This window comes from Varanus komodoensis, unplaced genomic scaffold (assembly GCF_004798865.1).
Source record: "Varanus komodoensis strain SLA01 unplaced genomic scaffold, ASM479886v1 scaffold139, whole genome shotgun sequence".
NCBI lineage: Eukaryota > Metazoa > Chordata > Lepidosauria > Squamata > Varanidae > Varanus > Varanus komodoensis.
The window spans coordinates 376198-386141 of NW_025335402.1; positions in this window are offsets into that span (position 1 = coordinate 376198).

The following is a 9944-nucleotide window of genomic DNA, read 5'->3' on the forward strand; positions in this document are numbered from 1 at the left end:
TTCGGAAGCATGCGTGCAAGCTTCTGAAGGAAAGGAAGACCCTTTTCTGCTGGTGATATGCCTGCCAGACTGTACTCACAGGTACACTGGATAGGAGGGTGCTACACATGCTCCTCGTGGATATGAATGTTCAGGTGAGCAATTGGGGATAAAAGCTACTGGCTGCTGTGGAGCCTGAACTTGAAGGTTCAAATGTTGTCATTTCCATAAACCACAGAAGTGGCAATTGAATTTAACCTCAGTAGATTCACTTCTAACTAGACATGGACAAGATTGCATTACAAGTGTCCTGGAAAACTGGATTTTTTAAGCCATGGTGTATGGCTCTAGAGATTGTGATCTGATGCATTGGGGCACGGCAAATATTGGAGGGACCCTTGCTCTTCAGTCCAAGTTTCTGCTCAGTGCAGAAAATCCTGAACTGCCACATCCATAGCAGATGCCTCTGAAAGGTGGGCCAGAAGAAGAAGAGCACCCTCCTGCTAATCTTCTCCAGCAGGTACCCAGAACATGCCTCTGATAAGGGAGGTTGCCCATAACCATTTCTAGCAGCCACTGATAGCTTCATTCTCTATGATTTTGTCTCCGAACACTCTGTCTTGTGGTAGGTGCACCACAGTTCTTGAATTCCTTAGTGTGTGAGGAAGTCTTGCAAGGGATGACCTCCTTGGGTTCTATGATGATGACAAGGGAGAGCGCTGAAGTCCTTCCTTGCACTCCCTTCCACCTGCTTTCCCCATTCCCTTGGGTATGCACTGCTGATCTGCTTGCCTTGGTTTCTCCACCCCAGGTTCTTCCTCATCACATCAAGATGACTTACTGTGGATCCGTCTGCAGCACTCCATGTGGCTACACTCTTGGGGGCAGCTATGGTAGTGCTGCATCTTGTGGACTGGTTCCGGTCTATGGGGGTGGTGCCCTGTCTGGCAGTGGGCTTGGTTATGGTTACGGTTATGGCTATGGTTCCGTCAATTGTACCGGCCAACTTGCAGGGAGTAAAATATTGATCCAGCCTTCCCCATCCGTTCTGACCATCCCAGGACCAATTTTGTCCTCATCTACAGAGCCTGCTGCTGTGGCCCAATTCTCACCTTGTGCCTATGGCTATTCAGCACTGGGGGGCTCTGGTGGGTATTCTAGTGGATCCTACTATGGGGGATATGGCAGGCTAGGCTACGGTGGAGGATACGGTGGCTGGAGAAGGTATTCCCGGAGATGTCTGCCTTCCTACACGTGTGGACCTTGCTAAGTGCTGATTACATGGACAGAAAGAAGACGCCGATCTAAGGACCACCACTATTTGCTGCATGCTGGACTTCAGAAGGACCACCTTGTCCATATCGCCCTGCTCTAACCCATGGGGAGAAATGGGGCACTAAGCACCACTGATCTGTCAGGACTGGTTGCAGACCTTCAGTCAAGTCACTCTTGTTTTCCTCTTTCTTTCTAAGTATTTAATAGGACACCACCTTTTGTACACTGTAATTCCATTGCAGAATAGTTCTGTAAGAATGTGTGGGGAGGAAATGGGGGAACGACTCATTTTTGGTCAGTGTTGATTGTGCCTTGCCTTCTCCTACTGCAACTTTTTCCTTCTTCTACTTCTTCTATTATCCTCCATGCATAATAAAGCTTCATGATGCACCATCCTGTTGTCACCCATTTCATGCACAAGGTACCTTCGTGGTACCAAATCTTAGAGCTCTCCAGCTTGGTTTGCTTTGACGGAGTGTAGCTTCATGAGGGAGGATGTGTGTGGGAGAGGTGGTGGCTTCCCCAGCCGAGCAGTCAAGAGACAGTTGAGACGTAGCCCAAGATGCCCTCCGTGCTGAGAATTTAATAGGCCTTATTAACTGAAAAAGCATAACGACTCATCTTCTGGTCCAGAAATGGTTCCCTAGGGGAACATACACCTACACTTCAACACAATTAAAAAGCTGCAGAACTACATATGCAGCAGAAAGAAGAGCAAGGTTCAAACAGTCTTGGAAAAACTCTGGAATGATGTTCATCAAGGATGTGTTCCATCACTAACTTACAGATCCTCTAATCTCATCTATCTCAATGGGTTGTTGGAAGAAATCCAGTTCCATGAGCTCCACCCATGGAAATGGGCTCTGCCAGGGAATGGCTCTCCAGGGTGTGATGTATGTACAACTGGGATATGGGTCTATGGAGATAGAGGTTAGCTCCATTCTTCATGGGTACCCAGTCAGTTCTAGGGGATAGTCATTCACACAAGTCCTTCAGGAAAAACTTGGGCTGCTGAAACATTTTCAGCCCACTTGGATTTCAAGTACTTAAAATGTCTTCTCTTTGCTCTCTGTTTCTAAGATGGTTTAAACTGTGCTTTTATTTCTTTTCTTCAAAAGTGCAGTTTAGTCTGTTTTTAGCTTTCCTTGGAGTATTTTTTGCCTGAGAAGAGTGCCTACATACTCACTTAAAATTTGGTGGAGGGGAAAGGTTGGTGGCAGCTGATCAAACCTGCTAATCATATAGAAAAACTTTCCCCGGGAGTGAGGGGAGAGGAAGGAAATCTGACAGATGCTACAGGGGCAAGAATGCACTGAGGAGCTTCATCAGTCTCTTCATTGGCTGGGCCCAAATCCCTCTCTGGTCTAACCACTGTCTCTGTTTTGGATTGATCTGCATCGATGTCCTCTACAAATGGTTAAGGACATGAGAAAGTCCTGCTGGATCATAACAAAGGTCCATCCAGTCCAGTACTCTGTCCAGATGGTGGCAAACCAGCTGCCCACAGGCTCCCCCAGCCAGGATGGGTGCCGGAGTTCCTTCCCAAGCTCCTCAGTATCTGCTTGATGCAGCCATGCCACATCTGACGCTGGAGGCAGCAAGTACAAAGCCAGGCCAGCAGCCTGATTCTGCCTCTGCCTCTGCACCTGCCATGCCTTACTCGGCACTCGGCCCTTGCGCATTTCTGACCTTGCCTCTTGCATCCAACCCAGACCTTCATCTTCCTGGTGTCCCATCAATTGGCACCTGGTGCCTCCATCATGGACCTGATAAATGCCATGGCTACACCTGTCCCACAGTTTCTGTTGGTCCCTGTGGCTCTGCCCATTGACCGAATGGATGCTAAGTCTTTTATGGGTGACACCAGGGTTGAAACTTGACCCTTCGGGTCTGTGTTAAAGAAGAAATTAAAGATTAGAAGATCAGAAGGGATCTCTGAGGAAGAGTTGAAAAGTTCCTGACAGCCAAACAGGCTAGATTGTAGAGAATGTTCTGACATTACAGTGACTGCACTGGCCTATATAGGCCACGGGAAGCCACCCCCAACTTCAAGAAGTGATGTTTAACTCTCTCATGGAATTCAGGGGGTTGCAGTTCCAAGCCTTGGCCACTGGAAGGCACCTTGGCATCAGAAAAGTTGTCCTAAGTGTGCTAAGACTGCACTGTATTTCTATCTAATTCTCTATTGACTTTGTCTATCACTGCTCCTTTCTAAGGTGGAAAGACCACAGTACTTTAATACTTAAGTGTGTAAAGAAGTCATTCCTTTTATCTGTCCTAAACCTCTCACCAGTCAATGTCATGGGACAAAGATGATCAGTTTGAGCAACCAGCGAACCCAGAAATTCTAAATTCCTCAGAAAGCTGCAGCCAGTGGGAAGGGGACCAAAGCAGATAGACTGCACTGAGATAGGAACTTGTGGCAGAATGAGTGCTTGCCCCTACCATTGTTGTTAGACTGAAGTTTCCATTCTGCTGCATGATGAACTAAACAGGCCAGATCCACCAGCCTCTTCCTTCCTGATCAATAGAGTCAGTCCAGGATGACTACTATCTTTCTGACTGTTCTTCAGATCTCAAGCTGCCTAGGCGCGCATGCCTCATCAGCTGCTGGAGGCAGGTCTCATACTGCCTCCAGCAACTGCCCCAAAGGCTGGGCATTTGGACTCGTTTGACAACTGAAGGTGGACACATAGGACATGCTTTCCATCCTGTGTGTACACATGATGTTGAAGAGGAATGCTGCTTCTACTGTGGGTTCCCGGAGCTGGTGTCCCGTCCTGTGGGCACTGCGTATGTTCCCCAGGAACCCATAAACAAGGTGTGAGAAGGCAGACCAGCATTTTTCTGTTCCCCTGAGAGAGTGCAGTTTGCCTGCAGGAGCTGGAGGCTTCAGGTCCCCTAGTATCCTAGAAAAGGACAAATATGAGAAGGTTGAACTTTTTGACATTAAAGGAACACTGAGAAAACCATGAACAGGAAAGGAAGAATGGAAAGGGAAAGGAGGCCCATGCAAAAATGCTGGCTCAAACAGGATCCCCCCCTTCTCCCATGCCAGCATCCAAAAAGGAGAGAGATCCACCTTCCAGGAAGCCCCTAGGCTGCCATCCTCTGAAATACTTAGGAAAGATCAGTTTCCACCCACAAGGCTCTCCTGTCAAAATTATTCCTTCCCTTAATATTGGAGAAACCCAAAAGCAGCCAGAAGGTGAGAAAAACAGAGTCCCATCAAAGTTCTTAAAAAGAAAAGAAGGCAAGCAGTGCTGACATGCAGGGAAATTTTACTGGGGATGTTGGGAAATGGCATGAGGGTGGAACGGAGACGACAGAATCATAGGCGCTTTTGCACAGAGCATGCGAACCACCATACCAACAGGATTTTAAGAGAGCAAGAGGGACAGCTATACATGAGCGATGGTCCTCCTTCTCTCACTTCCAGAACTTCTCTCTCAACTTCTTTGCAGTTTCACTTGGCGCTTTCTTTTTCATGGAAAAAACAAGTCTGCTGCCCTTTCTTGTGCTGCAAAGGGTGTGGGAACAGCTCTGGGGGTGCCGATGAGAACCAGGGATGAAGAGAAGCTGTGGGAGGAATGCAGGGGAGGTAGAAGCAGTTCTAGGAAAGAGACGTGCGGATCTGTGGTGAGCATCTCGGCCTTTCTCATGGCCGTTCCTTTGGTCGTTGCCAGTGTGGGTTGACTTAGCAGATAGATACTGCGCCTGGACCCCCGGAAGCCATGGCAGCTTCTAAAGAAACCGGGATGAAAAAAGTAGATGGCCTGCTGGTCCTACCTGATGAAAAGTGGGGAAGCCAAAGGGCTCAGGTAAGGTCACGATAATAGGAAGTGGATAAACATAGACATCTGATGGCTGGATGAGGTTTAAAGGTGAAGAATGGCCTCCAGCAAGCCTGCCATGGTTCCCTGCAGAAGTTGTTCCTCCATAGCCATAGCCGGAGCTGAAACCCAAGCCATATCCAGAGAATGAGCTGAGGCCCGAGCCATAACCGTAGCCTCGGTGGTCACGAGCAAGGCCCCTTGATCCAAAGCCGACCACTGGGCTGGAAGCGCAGGACGGGACGGCACAGACGGGTCCGCAGTACGGCATGGCTGCTGGTGGAGTGGAGGCTGCAAGAACGTTCGAGGAAGGAGCAGTCATGCATTGGCCGGTATTCTTGTGCCCACATGATCCCTCCATTTTCTTTTGCATTTCCTTGCACACCGTCTTCGCAGGAGGTCTGCCTTGAAGGAAACCGGGGAACCAGCTCTCCCTTCAGCTGCAGAATTCATAATAAGTGCTTGAAAGCACAGGGGGACCAGAAATTTACTTCACCAACCCCTCCCACCATGACCATGAGGCAGGAGGAGGCCGATGGGTGCTCATCACGAATGTCTGCTTATTCCTGGCGAAGAGTCACTCCCACCAGCACATGGGGCCCCAAATACTTCATTTTCTTGCAGATGAGCTCCACATCCCAGGAAAGACTGACTTCTCTTGTGTTGTATGGACCCAGCGGATGCAGGAGGAGCAGGATGACTTCGGGGCACAAAACCTCTCTCCTGGCTGGTCATGGGAGCAGAACTGTTTGGGCAGGGCTGTGCAAGGAGAAGATTGGCTGCAAACAGCAGGTTTGGGGTTGGAAAATCTCCTGGCCGGGGCTGTGCTGGCTACCAAGACCTTCAGGAACCAGGCCAGCAGGGCAAACATTGCCCTAACTGACGAAAGGATGAAGAGAGACCAAAACAGAAAAAGAGACATAAGGAAATTGAAGAACATATTTGGGGAAAGCCAGCCAATTCATGTGGGATCCTCTGCAGCTGGTGTCCTCCGTGGCCCTGTCCCTGGATTGCCCCTGCGTGGTGAGGCAGTGGGTGGCCAGAAGCCCAAGGCTGCCAGTGAAAGAGAGATGGTTGCAGCTCTGTGGGCAGCCCCTAAGCTGCCTCTCATCCTACTGGACACCATGGAGGGCCACCCCGAATCTCTGGCACCCGTATTGGCTTGATGGATTCATGGTCTGTCTCAGAAGAACACCACCCAAAGGAGCCAGAACTGACCACGAGTGGGAAGGGTTAGCAGTCTCAGCTGACTCGGGTCCCCATAGAGCTCCTCTTTGAGAAAGCAACAGCAGACATTCACGGTCCCAGTCAGAATATACTGCAGCAATACAATAACACAACCCGCTTCACAAGACGAGCTTACCTGTTCCTCTATGAGCAGAAGGCCAGAAGTAGATGCTGCTGTTGGCGGAGCGTAGGCACCAGGGCTTTAATATAGTTTTTAGCAGCACCTTGAACTTAAGAGACGCCCCTTTTCACCTGGGAACCTAATTATTGCCCTTCAAAAACCTTCTGGTGCCATCAGATTAAGATTACATTCATAAACTCACAGGAATTTTTAACTCATTTCAGAAATGAAAGAGACAGGAGAGATGGTGAGCCCAAGGGAAGGAAAATGTCCTTTTGGGGTGAGATCCAAGTTTACTCTTCCGACTCCGAGGGTTTCAGACACCACAGGCTGGCAGAAGGAGTGCAGAACCTGGGACCCTGCCAGCACTGCGCTTTTGATCCAGAACGCCGGGTGGACAAAGTAGCCATCATAATCTTTCCTCTGGTGCAAGAAGATCGCAGCCAAAACGGGGCGTTATGCTCACATGACTCCAGTCCTCCGTCAGCTTCACTGGCTCCCCATTGAAGTCCGGGCCCAATTCAAGGTGTTGGTTATGACCTATAAAGCCCTAAACGGCTTGGGTCCTGGCTACCTGAACGAGCGCTTATGTCCGTATATGCCCGACCGCCCTTTGAGATCTGCGGGAGAGTCCCTTCTCCGGGAACCCTCCATGAAAGAAATTAGGAGAGTAAGTACTCGGAGGAGGGCTTTCTCTGTGGTGGCGCCCAACCTATGGAATTCACTCCCCAAAGAGGTCCACCTGGCACCGTCGTTACTGGTTTTTCGGCGCCAGGTAAAGACCTTTTTATTTAAACATCATTTTAATTGTTAAAACATATGATCTGGCCAGGGCAACTTCTTCTTCCTTCTCTTTTCTCCTCCTATATTTTTATTTACTTATTTTATACTGATAATTTTAATTTTATATTTGTAACTCAGTGTAATTTTTTTTTGTATTTTTGTATTTAATGGTAATTTATTATGTGCTATTGTATTTCAATGTATTGTATTGTGTTGTAAGCCGCCCCGAGGTTTCGGCAAGGGGCGGCATAGAAATGTTTAATAATAATAATAATAATAATAATAATAATAATAATAATAATAATAAAGGGGCCGCATGTTCAGCCCACCCACAGCCCATTCTGAGCTCCCTGAAGATCTCCTAATTGTCTGGGAAGCTCATCCCTTCTTGTGTCCTTAACTGATCTGGAAAGCTGTTTGTTTTTTTGGTGTATTACACTCCGTGCACTGTTTTCTATATGTGTTCATTGAGTATGTCTATCGCACTTCTCATATTAAATAAGGCAAATGAGTGTGCATTTTTCAAAGGGTACCTTTTGTTCCTCTGTGTCTTGAACATTAGCATAATATTGAACGGTTTTATTTTATTTCTTTACTTCACAACAACGTTTCTCAGTATCATGACCTGAATGCTGTGGAAGAAAGGAAATAGAGGCCAGCAGAGACACTCCACATCTGATGACTTCCTGCATCCTTGTTTACCCAAGCAAACAAGTGTATAGAAATGGATAATCCACCATCACGGTTGCTCTCAACACCTGGCCTCCCGTGCGCCCAACCTGAAATTCACCCTAGTAGGAAGTGGAGTGATGAAAAAGGAGAAACCTAATTGGTCCCACTCACATGCTGCACAACGGGGATTTTGAAAGCCCTCCCAGCAAGCGACACGTGTCTTCTCTCACTCTCTGCTTGATGCTTTTCACAACGACTTTGCTCTGGTCACGTGCATTCTCTGTTCATTGGGGGCATCTTGCCTGTCAAACATCATTCAATGGGACATTGCCGAAACATGGCAAGAATGCAGTGTTGGTGCCAGGCAAACCTCTTTGGGGAGTGTGTTCCATAACTGGAGCACCTCTGCAGAGAAGTCCCTTCTCCACGTAGCCACCCTCCTAAGGAGGACTCCCAGAGAAGCACCTCCAACCTAGAGGTCAAGGGGAAGGCCGGCACACAGTGAAGGAGAAACTCCTGCAGGAAATTCTGCCATTGCAAAGAGCTGTCAATACGAGCAACCTATGCAATGAAAAGCGGGGAAAGAGGCATTCTCAATGTGGCTGCAGGATGAACATTTGGCGAGAGTTGACCATGTCTAAATGCCTTCCCAAATGCAGAGAGCAGGAGGTCTCTCCCATCCATGGTGTGGTCTGCAAGTAGGTGCATTAATTGCTTGTAGCTTAAGAAAATGAAATTCATTAAATCTTCTTTGAAACATTTGTAATCCACCCACTTGTGCCACAGCGCCTCTGGGTGGATCATGAGCACGAGATAAAAACACGATATACATAATACAACCAATAACACTTTACAAACAACAGTAAGCTAAAGGAAAACACTCCAAACAAAGGTCTGTGGGAATCAGGTTTGGAAAAAAATTTTTTAAGGAATCTCTTCGCCCGGTGCCCAAAAAAAGTTGGGACCGTGCCAGGCGGATCTCCTTGGGGAGAGCATTCCAACTAGGGGGAGCAGCTGCCAAAAAGGCCCTCCCCCTCGTGGCCATCCTGCTCACCTCCTTACGGGATGGCTCACACAGGAGGGCCCCCTGTGTGGACCTCGAAGGCGGGGTGGGCAGGCATGGGTGCAGGCATCCCCATTGCACGGAAATGGGTTTCCCCTCCTCCGTGCTTTGCAGCTCTGCTCCCGTCATGCATCCCAAACTCCTCTGAGCAATGTACTGAAACCACAAGAAAGAACACTTGGCAGGAAACTCCGCACAGTCCAATAATATTGCATGGTCAAGAACGCAGTGGAGGGGATACTTAGTACTCATTTGCAAAATGCAGACACATTTGCCTTATTCCAAATGCCAAGGGGGAAAGACATAATCAAAGTGCACATTTCGAGACCCCTGCACGGAGTGTACTGCACCTGCAGAAATCACGAAATCTCCGGACCGGATGAGGACAGGGGCAGGACTGAGCTTCGGGGAGGATGGGGCGATCTGCAGAGAGATGGAAATGTCCAGCTTGGCCATTGTCTTGTCGCAGGGGATGGTCCCGCACCATGACGAACGGCGCAGGGTCCCGCTGCTGGTGCCGACCTGAGATGCAACGGGTCTGCCACTGGTTCCCTTGTGGAGAAAACGGGCTGCAGGCGGGCCGACGGGCACTCCCCTCGCCTGAGCCTGCGGTCCCTTCGGCTGCGATCCTCTTGTGCCAGAGGAAAGCATGATGATGGCTGCAGGGTCTATCCAGTGTTCTGAAGCAAAGGAGCAGTGCTGGCGAGGCCCCAGCCTCTGCACTCCCTCTGCCTGCCTTGGCTCAGAGACTTGCCTGGATTCAATCCGAAAATGCTTGGGCAGACCAGCCTCTACCCAGGAGGATCCCTTCCAGAAGTATTCCTTGCCCCAGTATCAGAGAATCCCAAAGTAAGCCAAAAGACTAGAAACATGCTAAGTGATGCACCAGAGTGATGGTTTTCTGCCTTACTTAAGAAGACAACCAGACAAGCCGTGATTTCATACAGGGACAGTTTTATTGAGGATGGTGGGAGAGAGCACCGGGGTGGGA